At 46.5% G+C, this 20,243-nt stretch overlaps 1 protein-coding gene and 1 long non-coding RNA gene across 6 annotated transcripts in view; one reads left to right on the forward strand and one right to left on the reverse strand.

The window, feature by feature from the left end:
* The window catches only part of LOC139274170 (ATP-binding cassette sub-family C member 9-like), a 343,814-nt gene extending 342,567 nt beyond the window's left edge, over positions 1–1,247 (reverse strand). For 2 of the 5 annotated variants that reach the window (XM_070891210.1, XM_070891227.1), the window contains exon 1: positions 878–1,126. The gene's annotated coding sequence lies outside the window, so the exon portion shown is untranslated. Of the gene's footprint in view, positions 1–96; positions 530–877; positions 1,127–1,162 lie in introns of those variants that run through there. The other 3 variants (XM_070891221.1, XM_070891216.1, XM_070891229.1) reach the window with 3 other exon arrangements.
* LOC139274226 (uncharacterized) lies at positions 390–15,651 on the forward strand. Its single transcript, XR_011595430.1, has 3 exons — positions 390–537; positions 13,736–13,899; positions 14,976–15,651. It is a non-coding gene; the product is annotated as an uncharacterized lncRNA (long non-coding RNA).
* Positions 15,652–20,243: the final 4,592 nt, after the last annotated feature.

Consider the following 20,243-nt stretch of genomic DNA (forward strand, 5'->3'; position numbering starts at 1 on the left):
AAGAAAAGGCAATGTTATTTTAGGTATATTGTATATATCTGTAAAAGTATTGAGACGTTTTGAAGCATTAAATCATTGTCTGTAATGGAGACTCACCAAGCCGAACACCCTTACTACGAGGTCTGATGACTAAATGCATTCCAGAGCAGCCCCACTGAAAGCAGCGGGCACCGTTACTTTTGGCAGGCATAGAAGCTGGTTTAGTTGAGTCAAGTCCTGGGAAAAGGCACTTATTTTAGAATGTATTGAAAATGGATTGCGCGACATGATCTGGCATGCAATCCTATACTCAATGCACCTTCAGGTATTGGTATTTACATTTCTTATACCAGTCTTGCTTAAATATTAAAAGTGGATCAGAAAACTTCCAGATCAAACGAACGGACCACGCCACAACGCTCAGAAAACCGAGTAGGTCTTCACAACCGGTCCCACCTCCTTCCAGATCAGCTGCAGCAAAGCACACCATTACAGCCAGCATGCAAATGTGCAGCCGATGTCTGCCTGGAAACAGACTGGAGTCAGATGCAGAGACAGGTTGCAGCTTCACATCACACAAAGCTCTGCAAATTACTACAAGCTTCTGCTCTGTCGGGTTTATCTCAACTCACTAAGAGCGCTAGCTCAGAACAGCCTGCAAAATATTTAGACTTACTTGCTTTAAAAGCGGAACAATATACACATTTTATTGGCAAACAAGTAATCGATTTAAAGGGTTCTGCAATGCGTCTGACAGACGGTATTTGCGCCCCCACCCGACCTTGCAGTTGCTTCATGTACCGTTAGGCCCCAATAATCCTCGGCCTCGCCGCGGACTGGCAGCCGGTTGACAGCGTCGGCGGGCCGCCAGCCCTGCCCACCACACCGAGTGACTTACCTGGACACGGAGCGCCGGCGCAGCTGGCGGCTTGCACTGAGCACCCGGGCATCCCCCGCTCTAGCCAAACTCCCCCGCTGATCGCTTACTGGAAGGGAGGTTATGTAAGAGCATCAAATGGCGGGGGAGCACCTTGCGCTACTCGGAGCTGGTTTCACCACATCCCGGCCCGGGCTGGCCAGGTGGCGCCTCGGCTCCGAGCTCCTGTGGGACCCGCTCGGGCTGAAGACACAGACCCCCGGACAACGAGTTAACAGCAGAAAGATCAGCCTCTCAGTAACTCACCTGCTCCAGTTCCCTGCTGGGTGACTGACCTGTGCGATGCACCTTTTTGCTATTTTCTGATCACTCGGGTCGGCCGGGTTTAATTTCTACCTCTTTTTTTTTTTAAAGCTTTAAAATTGAGTTTAAAATGGAACAAAACTGTCGACACAGGCGCTGACTGATTATCAGTAGAATTTATAAGTTATATATATTTCCTCAGCCCAAATGATTGTATTATGGTGTAGTCTTTCAAATTCTTTTTTTTGGTTTAATATACAGGAGAGAAATACGTTTTCCTAACAATTCTTTAACTTTTTGGAAATGGAAATTTAATAATTTTGACTAAGTGTCTTTCATTCTTTGATCATCAACCCGAAACATTAACTTTTCTTCCTCTCCACAGATGCTGCCTGACCTGCTGAGATTGCCAGCATTTTCTATTTTTATTCCAGATTCCAGCATCCGCAATATTTTGCTTTAATATTAATTAGTATGAGCTGACTGAGGAGATTGACTGATTTCCTAGACTATGGACAGTGTGTAAAACAATACAGAAGCATACAGGCAACATATATCTTGGTGTGGGTCACTTCAGTATCTGAGTTTCCCAGATAAATTTGGTATCTCTCTGGACAAGAACTTCAGTTCCCAACAAGTAAACTGAGATTATGAATCATCATCATCATAGGCAGTCCCTCAGAATCGAGGAAGACTTGCTTCCACTCTTAAAATGAGTCCTTAGGTGGTTAAACAGTCCAATATGAAAACCACATCCCTGTCACAGGTGGGACAGATAGTCGTTGAGGGAAAAGGTGGGTGGGACAGGTTTGCCGCACGCTCTTTCCGCTGCCTGCGCTTGATTTCTGCATGCTCTCGGCGATGAAACTCAAGGTGCTCAGCGCCCTCCCAGATGCACTTCCTCTACTTAGGGCGGTCTTTGGCCAGGGACTCCCAGGTGTCAGTTGGAATGTTGCACTTTATCGGGGAGGCTTTGAGGGTGTCCTTGTAACGTTTCCTCTACCCACCGTTGGCTCGTTTGCCGTGAAGGAGTTCCAAGTAGAGCGCTTGCTTTGGGAGTCTTGTGTCAGGCATGCGAACAATGTGGCCTGCCCAGCGGAGCTGGTCGAGTGTGGTCAGTGCTTCAATGCTGCCTTCAATACTTACCTGAACAGATTTCCAAATTCATTGTGGTATGCTGCATGTTGCACAACTTGGCCAGGCATTGCCAGTGGGGATTGCAGTCCCACCTCCGGAGGAGGAAGAGGAGGACGATGAACAGGAGTCTAGCGAGGCCCCCATTGGATAGCCACACCATCCACGGGAGAGGCAGCGTGGAAATGCTGCCGGAGTCGCATGTCACCAGCGCTCCTAAATTGAGGGATGGAGCTAATACTGGACACGCTTTATAGGACCCCCTATAAAAACACATCTGCGGTGAACGTTGGAATGATACACAAGACACCAATGGCAAAGGATGAATCCTAATTTTTACTGCAACAAAGTAACAAAATCTCCCACCAGCAAAAGAAAACCATACAATATACAAGGTTATGTTGCAGGGCACTGAACAACAATGAAGTTCCTTAAATCAACAATACTATTTACAAGGGAAATGAACAAAACACAGAACATCTGCAAAACCTTTCCCTGCACATTATTCTGACTTGTCCTGCACTTTTCCACCCCTACCCTTTACCCCCTCCCACACCTGCTGCTGCTCCTCAATGAGGCCTCAGTGCCCACAGCAAGGCTGCTTGAGGGCTGCTGTGTAAGGGGGCAGACAGTGCAAAGGGCCGAGGACGACGCCCTGGACCATCGCTGCGCCCGGGAAAATTGAAATGTGTCCACGCATGCGCGAAATGTCAAACTTTTTTAACGCCGCAATTTTTGGGGCAAAAACTTCCTTGTGTAACGCCTGATTTTGCGCCCCCGATCATGGAACCTCATTTTTTGCCGAATTTTGCCAAACTTTTTCCAGACGGTATCAGGACCATCACACCGCCATTACTGCCGTCACAAAAGCCAAAAATCCAGCCCCATACTACATCCTCATTAGTCATGTCCTAAAGCTTTCCTAGTCCTATTCTATGCAACTTCCTATACACAATAACAACTTGTATTTATATAGCGCCTTTAACGTAGTAAAATGTGCCAAGATGCTTCACAATTAGGAAAAAAATTGACACCGAGCCACATAAGAAAATATTAGGGCAGATGACCAAAATCTTGATCAAAGAGGTAGGTTTTAAGGAGCAAAGAGAAGTGGAGCAGTTTAGGGAGGGAATTCCAGAGCTAAGGTCCTTGGCAGCTGAAGGCACAGCCACCAATGGTGGAGGAATTGAAATTGGGGATGCTCAAGAGGCCAGAATTAGTGGAGCACAGATATCTTGGAGGGATGTGGGGCTGGAGGAGATTAGAGACCATGGAGGGATTTCAAACACCTTGCTCCTATTTCTATGTTACACCATTATTGCCTCTCTGAGTACATCGTTAGATATCTTCTACTGCTATGCCACTAGGTATGCTAGGGACCCTATTATAACATTGTTATGTTGCCAAGTACAGAATTTACTCTCAATGTCACTGACCTCTTCCTGCAGAAGAATTTTCTGCTAATCAGCCTTCAAAACAATAACCTGTATTTGTATAGCGTTGTTAAGTAAAACGTCCCAAGGCGCTTCACAGGAGCGTTATAAAAACAATTTGATACCGAGCCACATAAGGAGAGATTAGGGCAGAAAGAGATAGGTTTTAAGCAGTGTCTTAAAGGAGGAGAGTTTTAGGAAGGGAATTCCAGAGCTTGGGGCCTTGGCAACTGAAGGCATGGCCAACAATGGCGCAGCGATTAAAATCAGGGATGCTCAAGAGGCCAGAAATAGAGAAGCGCAGATATCTTGGATAGTGGTGGGGCTGGAGGAGATTACAGAGATAGGGAGGGGGTGAGGATATGAAAATGAGGATGAGAATTTTAAAATCAAGGCATTGCCGAACTGGGAGCCAATGCAAGCACAGGGGTGATGGGTGAACAAGACTTAGTGGCGAGTTAGGACATGGGCAGCAGAGTTTTAGATGACCTCTAGTTTACAGAGGGTAGAAAGTGGGAAGCCAGCCAGGAGTGCGTTTGAATAGTCAAGTCTAGAGGTAACTAAAACATAGATGAAGGTTCAGCAGATGAGTTGAGGCAGTGTGCAGTAGTGCGATGCTCCAGAGGTGGAAATAGGCGGTCTTAATAATGGCGCAGATATGTGGTTGGAAGCTCATCTCGGGGTCACATATGATACTAAGTTTGGAAATAGACTGGTGCAGCCTCAGACAGTTGCCAGGGAGAGGGATGGAGTTGGTGGCTAGGGAACGGAGTTTGTGGTAGGGACCGAAGACAATGGCTTTGGTCTTCTCAATACGTAGTTGGAGGAAATTTCTGCTCAGCCAGTAAGGGAATTGGATAAATAATTGAAGGAAAAAAAATTGCAGGAATATGGGAAAAAGTGGGAAAGTGGGACTAACTGGATTGGTCTTCGAAAGAGCAGCATAGCCTTGATGAGCTGAATGGCTTTCTTCTGTGCCGTACTGTTCTATGGTTCTATGAAATGCATGTTGTTGTTTCTGTTACCATGACTGTTGGCATCATCATCAAAGACAAACATGGCTCCTTTAAAATTCAGTCACCTTGATGCCTGATGAATTTCCACTTACTATATGCTTTTATTGAACAATTTGAATGAATGAACTTGCATTTACATCATGATTTTCCTGACCTCGGTACATCCCAAAGTGATTCACAGCCAATGAAGTACTTTTGAAGTGTAGTCACTGTTGTAGGAAACACAGTAGCCAATTTGCACACAGCAAGGTCCCACAAACAGCAATGAGATAGTGAGTGTATAATCTGTTTTAAGTATAGGTTGAGGGATAAAAATTGGCCAGGATACCGGGGCCACCCTGCTCTTCAAATAGTGCCATGGGATCTTTTACGCCCACTTAAGAAGTAGATGGGGCCTCGGTTAAACGTATCATCCGAAAGAATGTATTGATGATGCCTCCTATATATGTGGTTTTGGATTAACCAGTGTACATAGTTTTCCTTCTTTCCTTTGATGAGCTCATCACCTTGTTTGATGAGCTCATCACCTTGTTTGATCGAGTGGTTTAGTTTGCTCTGTATATGTTAATCAATTATAAGCATTTGTTTTAATATTTATTTTCTTCTTGATGTCCTTTATAAAAAGGTACATTATCTGTTGGGTTTATAAATGTAGAAAGCTTGATTATCAATTTTCAACCAAATTGAAGACCCTTGGTGATTGACATCAAGTGTGATGAGGTATCACTTAGTAATTTTTTTCAAGAATACTATCGTTCTTGTTTTAATGACTTTCGTTCAACAGTAAGCTTTGTGCACTGTTTTTAGAAAGAGCTGAAATATAGTGTGATACTTCGATGTCTGAAACTGAAACAAAGATAATATGTAAATTAAGAATATATATATTTCAAGGTAAACTATTGTCTATTTTCATTTTTGGATGGGGGTTATGGATGGATGAGTATATTTTGTCAAACTCGGAACTAGCTCAAGTGTAAATTTCACAATTTCTATTCATCAGTTACAATTAGAAGATAGTCCTCAGAGAGGAAACATAGAAAATAGGTGCAGGAGTAGGCCATTCAGCCCTTCGAGCCTGCACCGCCATTCAATGAGTTCATGGCTGAACATGCAACTTCAGTACCCCCTTCCTGCTTTTTCGCCATACCCCTTGATCCCCCGAGTAGTAAGGACTTCATCTAACTCCCTTTTGAATATATTTAGTGAATTGGCCTCAACTACTTTCTGGTGGTAGGGAATTCCACAGATTCACCACTCTCTGGGTGAAGAAGTTTCTCCTCATCTCGGTCCTAAATGGCTTACCCCTTATCCTTAGACTGTGACCTCTGGTTCTGGACTTCCCCAACATTGGGAACATTCTTCCTGCATCTAACCTGTCTAAACCCGTCAGAATTTTAAATGTTTCTATGAGATCCCCTCTCATTCTTCTGAACTCCAGTGAATACAAGCCCAGTTGATCCAGTCTTTCTTGATAGGTCAGTCCCACCATTCCGGGAATCGGTCTGGTGAATCTTCGCTGCACTCCCTCAATAGCAAGAATGTCCTTCCTCAAGTTAGGAGACCAAAACTGTACACAATACTCCAGGTGTGGCCTCACCAAGGCCCTGGACAACTGTAGCAATACCTTCCTGCCCCTGTACTCAAATCCCCTCGCTATGAAGGCCAACATGCCATTTGCTTTCTTAACCGCCTGCTGTACCTGCATGCCAACCTTCAATGACTGATGTACCATGACACCCAGTCTCGTTGCAACTCCCCTTTTCCTAATCTGTCACCATTCAGATAATAGTCTGTCTCTCTGTTTTTACCACCAAAGTGGATAACCTCACATTTATCCACATTATACTTCATCTGCCATGCATTTGCCCACTCACCTAACCTATCCAAGTCACTCTGCAGCCTCTTAGCATCCTCCTCGCAGCTCACACTGCCACCCAACTTAGTGTCATCCGCAAATTTGGAGATACTCGTCTAAATCATTAATGTACAATGTAAACAGCTGGGGCCCCAGCACAGAACCTTGTGGTACCCCACTAGTCACTGCCTGCCATTCTGAAAAGTACCCATTTACTCCTACTCTTTGCTTCCTGTCTGACAACCAGTTCTCAATCCACATCAGCACACTACCCCCAATCCCATGTGCTTTAACTTTGCACATTAATCTCTTGTGTGGGACCTTGTCGAAAGCCTTCTGAAAGTCCAAATATACCACATCAACTGGTTCTCCCTTGTCCACTTTACTGGAAACATCCTCAAAAAATTCCAGAAGGTTTGTCAAGCATGATTTCCCTTATACAAATCCATGCTGACTTGGACCTATCATGTCACCATTTTCCAAATGCACTGCTATGACATCCTTAATAATTGATTCCATCATTTTACCCACTACTGAGGTCAGGCTGACCGGTCTATAATTCCCTGTTTTCTCTCTCCCTCCTTTTTTAAAAAGTGGGGTTACATTGGCTACCCTCCACTCTATAGGAACTGATCCAGAGTCAATGGAATGTTGGAAAATGACTGTCAATGCATCCACTATTTCCAAGGCCACCTCCTTAAGTACTCTGGGATGCAGTCCATCAGGCCCTGGGGATTTATCGGCCTTCAATCCCATCAATTTCCCCAACACAATTTCCCGACTAATAAGAATTTCCCTCAGTTCCTCCTCCTTACTAGACCCTCTGACTCCTTTTATATCTGAAAGGTTGTTGGTGTCCTCAGTGAATACCGAACCAAAGTACTTGTTCAATTGGTCTGCCATTTCTTTGTTCCCAGTTATGACTTCCCCTGATTCTGACTGCAGGGGACCTACGTTTGTCTTTACTAACCTTTTTCTCTTTACATACCTATAGAAACTTTTGCAATCCGCCTTAATGTTCCCTGCAAGCTTCTTCTCGTACTCCATTTTCCCTGCCCTAATCAAACCCTTTGTCCTCCTTTGCTGAGTTCTAAATTTCTCCCAGTCCCCGGGTTCACTGCTATTTCTGGCCAATTTGTATGCCACTTCCTTGGCTTTAATACTATCCCTGATTTCCCTTGATAGCCACGGTTGAGCCACCTTCCCTTTTTTATTTTTACGCCAGACAGGAATGTACAATTGTTGTAATTCATCCATGCGGTCTCTAAATGTCTGCCATTGCCCATCCACAGTCAACCCCTTAAGTATCATTCGCCAATCTATCCTAGCCAATTCACGCCTCATACCTTCAAAGTTACCCTTCTTTAAGTTCTGGACCATGGTCTCTGAATTAACTGTTTCATTGTCCATCCTAATGCAGAATTCCACCATATTATGGTCACTCTTCCCCAAGGGGCCTCGCACAATGAGATTGATAATTAATCCTCTCTCATTACACCCAGTCTAAGATGGCCTCCCCCCTAGTTGGTTCCTCGACATATTGGTCTAGAAAACCATCCCTTATGCACTCCAGGAAATCCTCCTCCACCGTATTGCTTCCAGTTTGGCTCGCCCAATCTATGTGCATATTAAAGTCACCCATTATAACTGCTGCACCTTTATTGCATGCACCCCTAATTTCCTGTTTGATACCCTCCCCAACATCACTACTACTGTTTGGAGATCTGTACACAACTCCCACTAATGTTTTTTGCCCTTAGGTGTTCTGCAGCTCTACCCATATAGATTCCACATCATCCAAGCTAATGTCCTTCCTAACTATTGCATTAATCTCCTCTTTAACCAGCAATGCTACCCCACCTCCTTTTCCTTTTATTCTATCCTTCCTGAATGTTGAATACCCCTGGATGTTGAGTTCCCAGCCCTGATCATCCTGGAGCCACGTCTCCGTAATCCCAATCACATCATATTTGTTAACATCTATTTGCACAGTTAATTCATCCACCTTATTGTGGATACTCCTTGCATTAAGACACAAAGCCTTCAGGCTTGTTTTTTTAACACCCTTTGTCCTTTTAGAATTTTGCTGTACAGTGGCCCTTTTTGTTCTTTGCCTTGGGTTTCTCTGCCCTCCACTTTTCCTCATCTCCTTTCTGTCTTTTGCTTTTGCCTCCTTTTTGTCTCCCTCTGTCTCCCTGCATTGGTTCCCATCCCCCTGCCATATTAGTTTAACTCCTCCCCAACAGCACTAGCAAACACTCCCCCTAGGACATTGGTTCCGGTCTTGCCCAGGTGCAGACCGTCCGGTTTGTACTGGTCCCACCTCCCCCAGAACCGGTTCCAATGCCCCAGGAATTTGAATCCCTCCCTGCTGCACCACTGCTCAAGCCACGTATTCATCTGCGCTATCCTGCGATTCCTACTCTGACTAGCACGTGGCACTGGTAGCAATCCCGAGATTACTACTTTTGAGGTCCTACTTTTTAATTTAGCTCCTAGCTCCTTAAATTCGTTTCGTAGGACCTCATCCCTTTTTTTACCTATGTCGTTGGTAACAATGTGCACCACGACAACTGGCTGTTCTCCCTCCCTTTTCAGAATGTCCTGCACCCGCTCCGAGACATCCTTGACCCTTGCACCAGGGAGGCAACATACCATCCTGGAGTCTCGGTTGCGGCCGCAGAAACGTCTATCTATTCCCCTCACCATTGAATCCCCTATCACTATCGCTCTCCCACTCTTTTTCCTGCCCTTCTGTGCTACAGAGCCAGCCACGGTGCCATGAACTTGGCTGCTGCTGCCCTCCCCTGATGAGTCATCCCCCCCAACAGTACTCAAAGCGGTGTATCTGTTTTGCAGGGGGATGACCACAGGGGACCCCTGCACTACCTTCCTTGCACTATTCCTGCTGGTCTTCCATTCCCTAGCTGGCTGTGGACGCTTCTCCTGCGGTAAGACCAACTCGCTACACGTGCTACTCACGTCATTCTCAGCATCGTGGATGCTCCAGAGTGAATCCACCCTCAGCTCCAACTCCGCAACCAATCACTAGCCAATCACCAATCACCAGCCAATCACTTACCCCCCAGGCTGTGACGTCACCTTTCTGTTTCTTTCTACTTCTTTTTTGCCTTCTCCCTGTAGCTGCACAAGCACGCCTCTCCAACGAACTCCCGACGCCTCTCGCGGCCTTTTATAGGCCTCCGACCCCGGACTCACGCCTCTCCAACGAACTCCCGACGCCTCTCGCGGCCTTTTATAGGCCTCCGACTCCGGACTCACGCCTCTCCAACGAACTCCCGACGCCTCTCGCGGCCTTTTATAGGCCTCCGACCCCGGACTCACGCCTCTCCAACGAACTCCCGACGCCTCTCGCGGCCTTTTATAGGCCTCCGACCCCGGACTCACGCCTCTCCAACGAACTCCCGACGCCTCTCGCGGCCTTTTATAGGCCTCCGACCCCGGACTCACTCCTCTCCAACGAACTCCCGACGCCTCTCGCGGCCTTTTATAGGCCTCCGACCCCAGACTCACGCCTCACCAACATCATGTTTTGTGTGGTCCCTCAAGAAAGTCTCATATCTGCAGAAATTACAGATGCTAATACCAGGAAATGTAGCTTTTTTTTGTTTATTCCTGGGATGTGGGCGTCGCTGGCAAGGACAGCATTTATTGCCCATCCCTAATTGCTTTTGAGAATGTGGTGGTGAGCCGCCGCCTTGAGCCGCTGCAGTCCGTGTGGTGAAGGTACTCCCACAGTGCTGTTACGGAGGGAGTTCCACGATTTTGACCCAGCGACAATGAAGGAATGGCGATATATTTCCATGTCAGGACGGTGTGTGATTTGCAGGGGAACTTCGAGGTGATGGTGTTCCCATGTGCCTGTTGCCTTTCTTCTTCTAGGTGATAGAGGTCATGGGTTTGGGAGATGCTGCTGAAGAAGCCTTGTGAGTTGCTGCAGTGCATCTTGTAGATGGTACACACTGCTGCCATGGTGCGCTGGTGATGGAGGGAGTGAATATTTAAGGTGGTGGATGGGGTGTCAATCAAGCGGATTGCTTTGTCCTGGATGGTGTTGAGCTTCTTGAGTGTTGTTGGAGTTGCACTCATTCAAGCAAGTGGAGAGTGTTCCATCACACTCCTGACTTGTGCCTTGTAGATGGTAGGAAAGCTTTGGGGAGTCAGGAGGTGAGATACTAGCTGCAGAATACCTAGCCTCTGATCTGCTCTTGCAGCCACAGTACTTATGTGGCTGGTCCAGTTAAGTTTCTGGTCATTGTTGATGTTGGGGGATTCAGCGATGGTAATACCATTGAATGTCAAGGGGCGGTGGTTAGACACTCCCTTGTTGGAGATAGTCATTGCCTGGCACTTGTATGGAGCAAATGTTACTTTCCATTTATCAGCCCAGGCCTGAATGTCGTCCAGGTCTTGTTGCATGCAGGCATAGGCTGCTTCATTATCTGAGGAGTTGTGAATGGAACTGAACACTGTAATCATCAATGAACGGCCCTACTTCTGACCTTTATGATGGAGGGAAGGTCATTGATGAAGCAGCTAAAGATGGTTGGGCCCAGGACACTGCCCTGAGGAACTCCTGCCGTGATGTCCTGGGGCTGACTTGATTAGTTTCCCACAACCACGACCATTTTTTGTGCTAGGTGTGACTCCAGCCAATGGAGAGTTTCCCTGATTCCCATTGACGTCAGTTTTACTAGGGCTTCTTGATGCCACACTTGGTAAAATGCTGCCTTGATGTCAAGTGCAGTCACTCTCATCTCACCTCTGGAATTCAGCTCTTTTGTCCATGTTTGGACCAAGACTGTAATGAAGTCTGGAGCCAAGTGGTCCTGGTGCAACCCAAATTTAGCATCGGTGAGCAGGTTATTGATAAGTGCCATTTGAAAGCTCTGTCGACAACACCTTCCATCACTTTACTGATGATTGAGAGTGGACTGATGGGGCGGTAATTGCCAGGATTAGATTTGTCCTGTTTTTTGTGGACAGGACATACCTGGGCACTGTTCCACATTGTCGGGTAGATGCCAGTGTTGTAGCTGTACAGGAACAGCTTGGCTAGAGGCGCGGCTAGTTCTGGAGCACAAGTCTTCAGCACGACAGCCGGGATGTTGTCGAGGCCCATAGCCTTTACTGTATCCAGTGCTCTCAGCCGCTTCTTGATATCACGTGGAGTGAATCGAATTTGCTGAAGACTGGTTTCTGTGATAGTGGGGAGCTCAGGAGGAGACCTAGATGAATCATCCATTCGGTACTTTTGGCTGAAGATAGTTGTGAATGTTTGGCCTAAAATGCAGGAAACAATTAAGTTCAACATATTTGTGTACTATCAAAATGTGTGATATATATTTTGTGTTGGTCCTGAATTTGATGACTTGGTCCAGTCCTAGCTCAGCCAGTATCTCATTGATTAGTAGAAATTCAATTTACCCTTTATCCTCATGGAATGTTGTGTCTGCTACTTTTGTTTTCCGTTCAATTGTGTAATTAAATTGCATCCTAATTGATAATGTAGCATTAAATATATGTAGCTAGATCTTAATTTATTTTTGCAGTACGTATTGTTTGACCATTTTTAATTATATTCTGTTCAATATTTGTGTCTCAGAAATCTTTTTATGCACACTCAACCATTGATTATTTGCGTAAAGTTGCAGATCGCACATAAATATATTTATAAATATTCATAAGTAATGTTGGGTGAATTAGAATGTAGATGGTATGCTGTAATTGTGAGACTTTGGCTATGTGCCATTGCAGCCGCACCATCTAGTGGTATGAAATGGGATTTTGTTTACATTTTTTTTTACTTCTGGCAGTTTGCTTGTCCTTTGTGTGAATATTTGCCTCCAGAATTTTAACATTTCTAATTCCACATCTGTTACTTTGTGTCTCCTTATTGGTGCTCAGTTTGTTGCAGTACAAATCATTTTGGGGTATGCTATCACAATATTGTATTTATTCTATAAAAAAACGATATAACTACTTGTACTGCGTCTGTCAAGCCCCGACCCCCGCCGCCCCCCCCCACACACACACTGCCTGTACTGTACTTTTTTGACCGACAGGCGACAAGCCCCGCCCTCTGTCAATCTCTGCCCCACCCTCCCAGCCCGAATCATTCCATGCATGTGGTGCTGAGAAGCAGGACCTGAGGCTCCGACTCTTCCCCCCCGGGGCCAAGAGTGGCCGGCGGGGGGGTCGAGAGTGGCCGGCGGGGGGGCGATAGCAGCGGTCGTGAGCCCGAGAGCAGCTGGCGGGGGGGGAAGCCGAGAGTGGCGGTCCTAGGCTCGCTAGCGAGAGAGCGGCTTGGGGGGGGGGGGAAGGCTGAGGGGGAGGGGAAGAAACACGGGTGGAGGGGAAAGACGGATCACATTCTTCCAACCCCCTACAAGAGACATTGTTGGAGTGGATGATATCCAGAAGTCATGACACTGTCACAATTCACTTCAGACCCAATAAACCGGTTAACAATCCGTACACAATGCCTGCCTCATCTATGATGGGTTGGGGAGGAGGGGTTGAGGGAGGATGCACTTGCGCTGGGGTAAGGCACTTCGGCTGGGGGGAGGCACTTTGGCTGGGGGAGGCAAGCATTTGGACTGGGGTAAGGCACTTTGGCTGGGGGAGGCATGCACTTGGACTGGGGTAAGGCACTTTGGCTGGGGAAGGCATGCACTTGGACTGGGGTAAGGCACTTCAGCTGGCCCTTGCTGTCTTCTGGGGAGCTCTGTCCTCTGTCGCTTCAGGAAGTCAAAGTGGATTGAGTTACAATTTGCAAAGTCAGTGAAGCCTTGGGATGGACGGTTCCAGTTACACGTTCCTGTGAAACTTTAGGGTGTGGCTTATCCTCCAAGGGGACCAATCTGAATCAAAGGGTGAAGCATGTTGGCCATTTTTGCAGTACAAATAAGCACATCCATAAAGAAAGGCCATTCTTTCACAACCTCACAACGTCCCAAAGTCACCATTGTAATGTGGGAAACGCAACAGCCAATGTGTGCACTGCTGGCTCCCACAAACAACAATGTGATAATGACCAGATAATCTGTGATGTTGATTAAGGGATAAATATTGGCCACAACACTGAGGATAACTCCCCTTCTCTTCTTCGAAATAGTACCATGGGATCTTTCACATCCACCTGAGAGAGCAGACAGGGCCTCGGTTTACTGTCTCAGCGAACGATGGGATTTCCGTCCGTGCAGCACTGGAGTGCCAGCCTAGATTTTTATGCTCAAGTCTCTGGAGTGGGACTTTATCCCACAATCGTCTGACTCAGAGGTGAGAGAGCTACCAACTGAGCCACGGCTGGCACTTATGACCTAACAATTTCAAAGCTTATCTCTTTAGCATTTTAATCATCATATATTCCTTACAGCCTCTATGATGTATTAACAATGATATGTAGCTAGATAGGGGTCGAAATTGCCCCTTTCTATAAGGCCTCTGGCCGCCTGAAAGTGGCAGCCACGGGTCGGTGCAGACTGGCCGGCGAGTCTCCGCAGAGGGGCCGCCATTTTGAAAATTGCCCTATCTCGGGTTTGGAACAGTATAGGGGACCGCTCCGCTGGTTTTCCCACCATGGCGTGCATGCACCGCCCCCTTACCAACTGGTGGGGGCCCCTTCCCGAAATGTCCCCTTGGGAAATTGCCCCTTTCCCGGAATTGCCCTGCTGGTCGGTACCACCGACAGCTTTTGTAATCAGTACCCTTTCTGTGGCTTGGCAGCACAGCCACCTGTTATGTTCAGAATAAATCCACAGGACTATATCGCAAGCTCAAACTGTTGTGACCTTGGTCTCTTTATTCAGACTCCAGAGTGAGGAAGCAGCATGGTGAATCACCTTTTATACCTGCTTGCCCCAGGGTGCACAGGTGACCCTTAGGTCTCCCACAGATGTGCCCCCTAGTGGCAAGTCTTACATTTTGGTAAGGTTTACATACGTACATAACACCACCCTTAAAGGGAAGGTGGTGCTGCCCGCGACGCCATCTTATTTTGCAGAATTCGCAGCGGCCTTCCCCTTTAACTGAAAGGGAGAGACGTGGTCACTCCGCCCCGCCCCCACGATAAGGCCACTCCCACCCTGTTCCAAAAAAAAACACGAAGTGCTGAATTTCTCCAGAACACTTCGAAAACAGTAGGTGCGCCTCGTTTTGGGCAGTGGGCAATTTCAGCCCCATAATGTCTAAATTAATGTGTGCATAAACTAATTCTGTGGCTTTTGTTAGATTCTACTATCAGCTTTCAAATGTAAATAAGTACAGAAAGCCTTACCATTTTATGTACATTAATGCTGCTACTGCATACATTAAATATATACAGATTTTATATTGCCTCTTGCATTTATTTCAAGCACTAGGGTGAGAAACAGAACAGACAACTTTCTCCTGGACCTTAGCCTTGTAACTACGGTGGAAGTTGACTAAAGATGGAAGATACAGACTTTTCTGCAGTTTAGATAACTGTGGTGCCTATATGTTTTAAAGCTTCAAATACACCTTACAAAATTTAAGTATTATTCAGTCATATTATTGCTAGATGGTAAGTTTATTTTACTAGCATGAGACAATCTACTACAGCCTAGTTACAGTTTAAAATACAGGTTGGAATGCTGCCCTGAATCCATAATCAAAGCTGCATCATCAAAGGTTCCAGCAAGAGCCTGAATCCAGTTTCTGGTAACTGAGCATTGTATCTTGTGTTGAACATACAATAAGTTCACAGAGTAGTGTATATTACGTTGCCATGAATGTGGCAATTGAAGAGAAGCTGGGCACAAGATGTTTGAAAGTAGGTCTTAGGAAGTAATATGCTTCTTTCACTTGTTCCAAACAAAGTGGTGAGAATTGATGAAAGTAGATTAAACCAAGCTCAAGCAACTACCTGGCCCATCTAAGGATTAACAAAATAAATTGCAAGCCAGAGACTGATAAGAGTACTAGTGAGACTTTCCTGTACTGATCTTCCAGCCCTAGATGTTGATTGATAGATGTTAACTGCAGCACAACTGTATTTATGAAAGAAACAAAGGAAACCTGTACTATTCATAAAAAGCATTAAAATATTTCAAAATCACTTTACTTTATCAACAAGGATCTTTTTAGCTATTCATCTAGTCATTAGTATTTCTGTCATAAGTAATTTACTAGTCAACATACCTTACTGTTTTACTGCTTTTTAGACGAGTGGACTTCTTGAAGACCATTCTAGGATTTCACAACCCCACTTTATGTAAAATAGGATAAGTAACTTCCAATATACTAATAAATCTAAATGGCTGTTTTTTTTCTAATCTACTACCAGCAGTCTTTATCCATCTTCATGACCATTATGGAACAATGCATTAGACGATGTAGGTGCTTCATATATCCAGGTTGTAAGATCATTTATATTATTTAACAATAATTTGAAACACATTTTAAAATAATTTTACAATTACTTGTGCTTATATAGCAACTTTAACCACAGGAAAACAGGGGCTCTGACGCCAAATGGGAAGTAGTATCAAGGAGGTGACAGTATGCAGAGTCCATAAAATAGGTTTGAGGAGATTTTAAAGGGGGTGAGAGATGTGACACGACAAAGGGATTTAGGAAGGTAATACCAGAGTGTAGGAGCATGATAACTGAAGATCCTGTCCTGTTGGTGAAATTGCAAAGAGGTCAAAAGAGCAGAGATTTCAAGTTCAGCCATAGGGCTGGAGGAGGCTGCAGAGGTAGGTGGAGCAAGGCCAATATAGACTTATGCTTTGCACACAGGAATGTAATCCCACAGTATTATGTTAGAGAGGCAATGATGATCGAATGAACAAACCTCCAGGCCCTCTGTGTTGTTTTTCAGTTTCTTCATTTTCTTAATTTTTCTTGGATAGGCCTCTCATTGTCTTGGTTTGAAGTTGAGGTCATCCAGTATTCTACTGCCCATGTCCTAACTCACACCAAGTCCTGTTCACTCATCACCCCTGTGCTCACTGACCTACAATGGCTCCCGGTTAAACAATGCCTCGATTTTAAAATTCTCATCTTTGTTTTCAAATCCCTTCATGGCCTTGCCCCTCCATGGGCCCGAAGTTGGTGGCCTTACCGCCCACTGCCACTAGCTGCCGCTGACTTTTTTGGGCGGTCTCCCCTCGGTGCAATTTTCCACTAGGCCTCCCGCCAGCGGGAGGGGAGTACCGCTGGGAAACGGCCGCTGGCACGCAAGGCGCGTAAGTGTCCTCCTGCCCATCGAGCTGCCAGTTTGGTGCAGGTGGGAGTCAGCGGCAACAGGGGAAAGACCACAGGTCTAACCCCAATGGTAAGTAAGACCTGCAAAAAAAGGTTAGTGAACTTCTTTTACTTTTTTTTCAGCGATTTATGTGGATGGGGGTCCCCTGAAGGTTTTCCATTGGATTTTTTTTTTGTGTGTAAGTTTTTATTTTTAAGTGTTCCCTCTTCCCTGGGCCTGACTCAAGCCTCGGCGGCACTTTGGCGAGGATCGCATGTGCCGCCAAGATTGGGAGCTCCCGCCCGCTGCCACCCAGATTCATGGCATAAGTCCATTTTTTTCCACGGACGGTCTTTCAAGGACTTTTTTACGAAACTGCCGTCCAAAGTACCAAGTTCGGGTCTCATATCTCTGTAATCTCCTCCAGCCCTACAATCCTCCGAGATACCTGTGTTCCTCTAATTCTGGCCTTTTGCACATCCCCTATTTTAATCGCTCCACCATTGGTGGCCGTGCCTTCAGCTGCCAAGGCCTTAAGCTATGGAATTCCCTCTCGAAACCTCTCAGCCTCTCTACCTCTTTCCTCCTTTAAGACATTCCTTAAAACCTACCTCTTTGACCAAGCTTTTGGTCATCTGCCCTAATATCTCCTTGTGGCCCAGTCAAATTTTATTTTATAATGCGCCTGTGAAGCGCTTTGGGCTGTTATACTATGTTAAAGGCGCCTGAGGAAGAGTGTTCGAAGATCAGGCCCTCAAATCTGCCACCAAACTCATGGTCTACAGGGCTGTAGTGATACCTGTTATGTATTTAACCCCTTGTAACCTGTATTACACTACCACCAGAGGGTCTATCTGTTGAAGTCCCAAGGGATCCCAGCATCCCTTGGGAGCACGGTATATAAGCAGGCCACCCACGAGGTACCTGCACTCTGGAGTCTTATTAAAGGAGCTAAGGTCACACTTGCTCATTGTACACAGTACTCAGTTTCATCCTTTATTATGAGCATAGCAATTGGCGATGAGGTAACGAACAACCGCGCGAAAATGCAAAGAACAGTTGGTATCCTGGAGAAGTTCTCAGAAGGGGACGATTGGGAGGCCTTCGTGGAGAGACTCGACCAATACTTCATGGCCAATGAGCTGGAAGGGGACGAGAACGCTGCCAAATGAAGGGCGATCCTCCTAACTGTCTGTGGGGCAACAACCTATGGCCTCATGAAGAACCTCCTAGCTCCGGCAAAACCAACAGAAAAATCCTGTGAAGAATTGTGTACACTGGTCTGGGAGCACCTAAATCCTAAGGAAAGCATTCTGATGGTGAGATATCAGTTCTACACGTGTCAACAATCAGAGGACCAGGAACTAAGGCGCCTCGCAGGACATTGTGAGTTTGAAGGATTCCTAGAACAAATGCTGAGAGACTTTTTTGTACTGGGCATTGGACATGAGACAATCCTTCGCAAACTGTTGACTGTAGAAACTCTGAACCTAAGTAAAGCCATAACGATAGCCCAGGCATTTATGTCCACCAGCGACAACACCTAACGGATTTTGCAGAGTAAAGTTTCGGCCAGTACTGTGCATAACGTAACGTCGGTTTCGAGCAGAAATATACATGGCAGAACGTACACGCCAGCTGCTGCTGCCTGACCTCAGATGACCCAGAGTCCGCCATCAATCGTTAATGCGAGGCAGTTAACACCTTGTTGGCGTTGTGGAAGTGATCATCAGCCCCATCAATGCCGCTTCAAGCACTATGCGTACAATGGTTGCAGAACAATGGGACACCTCCAGCGAATGTCCAGGCGAGCTGCAAACACTGCAAACCACCACGTTGCAGAGGAAGATCGATCCACTGTGGATCAGGCTGAATTGGAGACTCGTAGCGAGGGGGCAGAAGTGCACGGGGTATACGCATTCACTAGGAAATGTCCACTAATAATGTTGAAAGTTGAACTGAATGGTATTCCAGTATCTATGGAACTGGACACGGGGGCAAGTCACTCCATAATGAGTAAAAAGGCCTCCGACAGGCTGTGGGGCAAAAAGGCACACAGGCCCAAGCTCAGCCCCATCACACCAAACTAAGGACTTACACAAAGGAACTAATCCCTGTAATTGGCAGTGCAGAAGTCAAAGTCTCCTATGATGGAGCAGTACACTGCTATAGATCGTGCCAGGGGATGGCCCCACTTTGTTTGGCAGAAGCTGGCTGGGAAAAATCCGCTGGAACTGGGACGACATCCGAGCGCTTTCGTCCGTCGACGACGCCTCATGTGCCCAGGTTCTGAGCAAGTTCCCATCGTTGTTCGAACCAGGCATTGGAAGCTTCTCGGGGGTGAAAATGCAAATCCATTTGGTTCCCGGTACACGAACCATCCACCACAAGGCACGGGCGGTACTGTACATGATGCGTGAGAAAGTGGAAATTGAGCTGGACAGGCTGCAGCGAGAAGGCATCATCGCGCCGGTGGAATTCAACGAGTGGGCCAGTCCGATTGTCCCGGTACTTAAAGAGGACGGCACGGTTAAAATTTGTAGGGACTATAAAGTACGATTAACTGGTTTTCGCTACAGGACCAGTACCCGCTACCCAAGGCAGACGACCTATTTGTGACCCTGGCTGGAGGGAAGACGTTCACCAAGCTGGACCTGACATCTGCCTACATGATGCAGGAGCTGGAGGAGTCTTCGAAAGGCCTCACCTGCATCAACACGCACAAAGGTCTGTTCATCTATAACCGGTGCCCGTTCGAGATTCGGTCGGCCGCGACAATCTTCCAACGGAACATGAAGAGCCTGCTAAAGTCGGTTCCTTGCACCGTGTTTTTCCAGGACGACATACTGGTTTACAGGTCGAGACACCAATTGAGCACTTGAAGAATCTGGAAGAAAGTTCTTAGTCGGTTGGATCGCGTGGGGGCTCAGGTTGAAACGCTCGAAGTGTGTTTTCCTGGCACAGGAGGTCGAGTTCTTGGGAAGAAGAATTGCAGAAGACGGCATCAGACCCACCGACGCCAAGGTGGAGACCATCAAGAACGCGCCGAGACCACAGAACGTGACAGAGCTGCGGTCGTTCCTGGGACTCCTTAACTATTTTGGTAATTTCCTACCTGGGTTAAGCACCCTGCTAGAACCCCTACATGTGCTACTGTGCAAGGGAGATGACTGGGTATGGGGGAATTCACAAGAGGCTGCCTTTAAGAAAGGCATAAATCTGTTGTGTTCAAACAAACTGCTTGTCCTGTATAACCCTTGTAAAAGATTAGTGCTAGCTTGCGATGTGTCGTCATACGGAGCCGGGTGTGTGTTACAACAGGCTAACGAATCGGGGATATTGCAACCGGCCGTGTATGCATCCAGGAGTTTCTCCAAGGCCGAAAGGGCCTACGGCATGATTGAAAAAGAGGCTC

This window comes from Pristiophorus japonicus, chromosome 1 (assembly GCF_044704955.1).
Source record: "Pristiophorus japonicus isolate sPriJap1 chromosome 1, sPriJap1.hap1, whole genome shotgun sequence".
Taxonomy (NCBI): Eukaryota; Metazoa; Chordata; class Chondrichthyes; family Pristiophoridae; genus Pristiophorus; species Pristiophorus japonicus.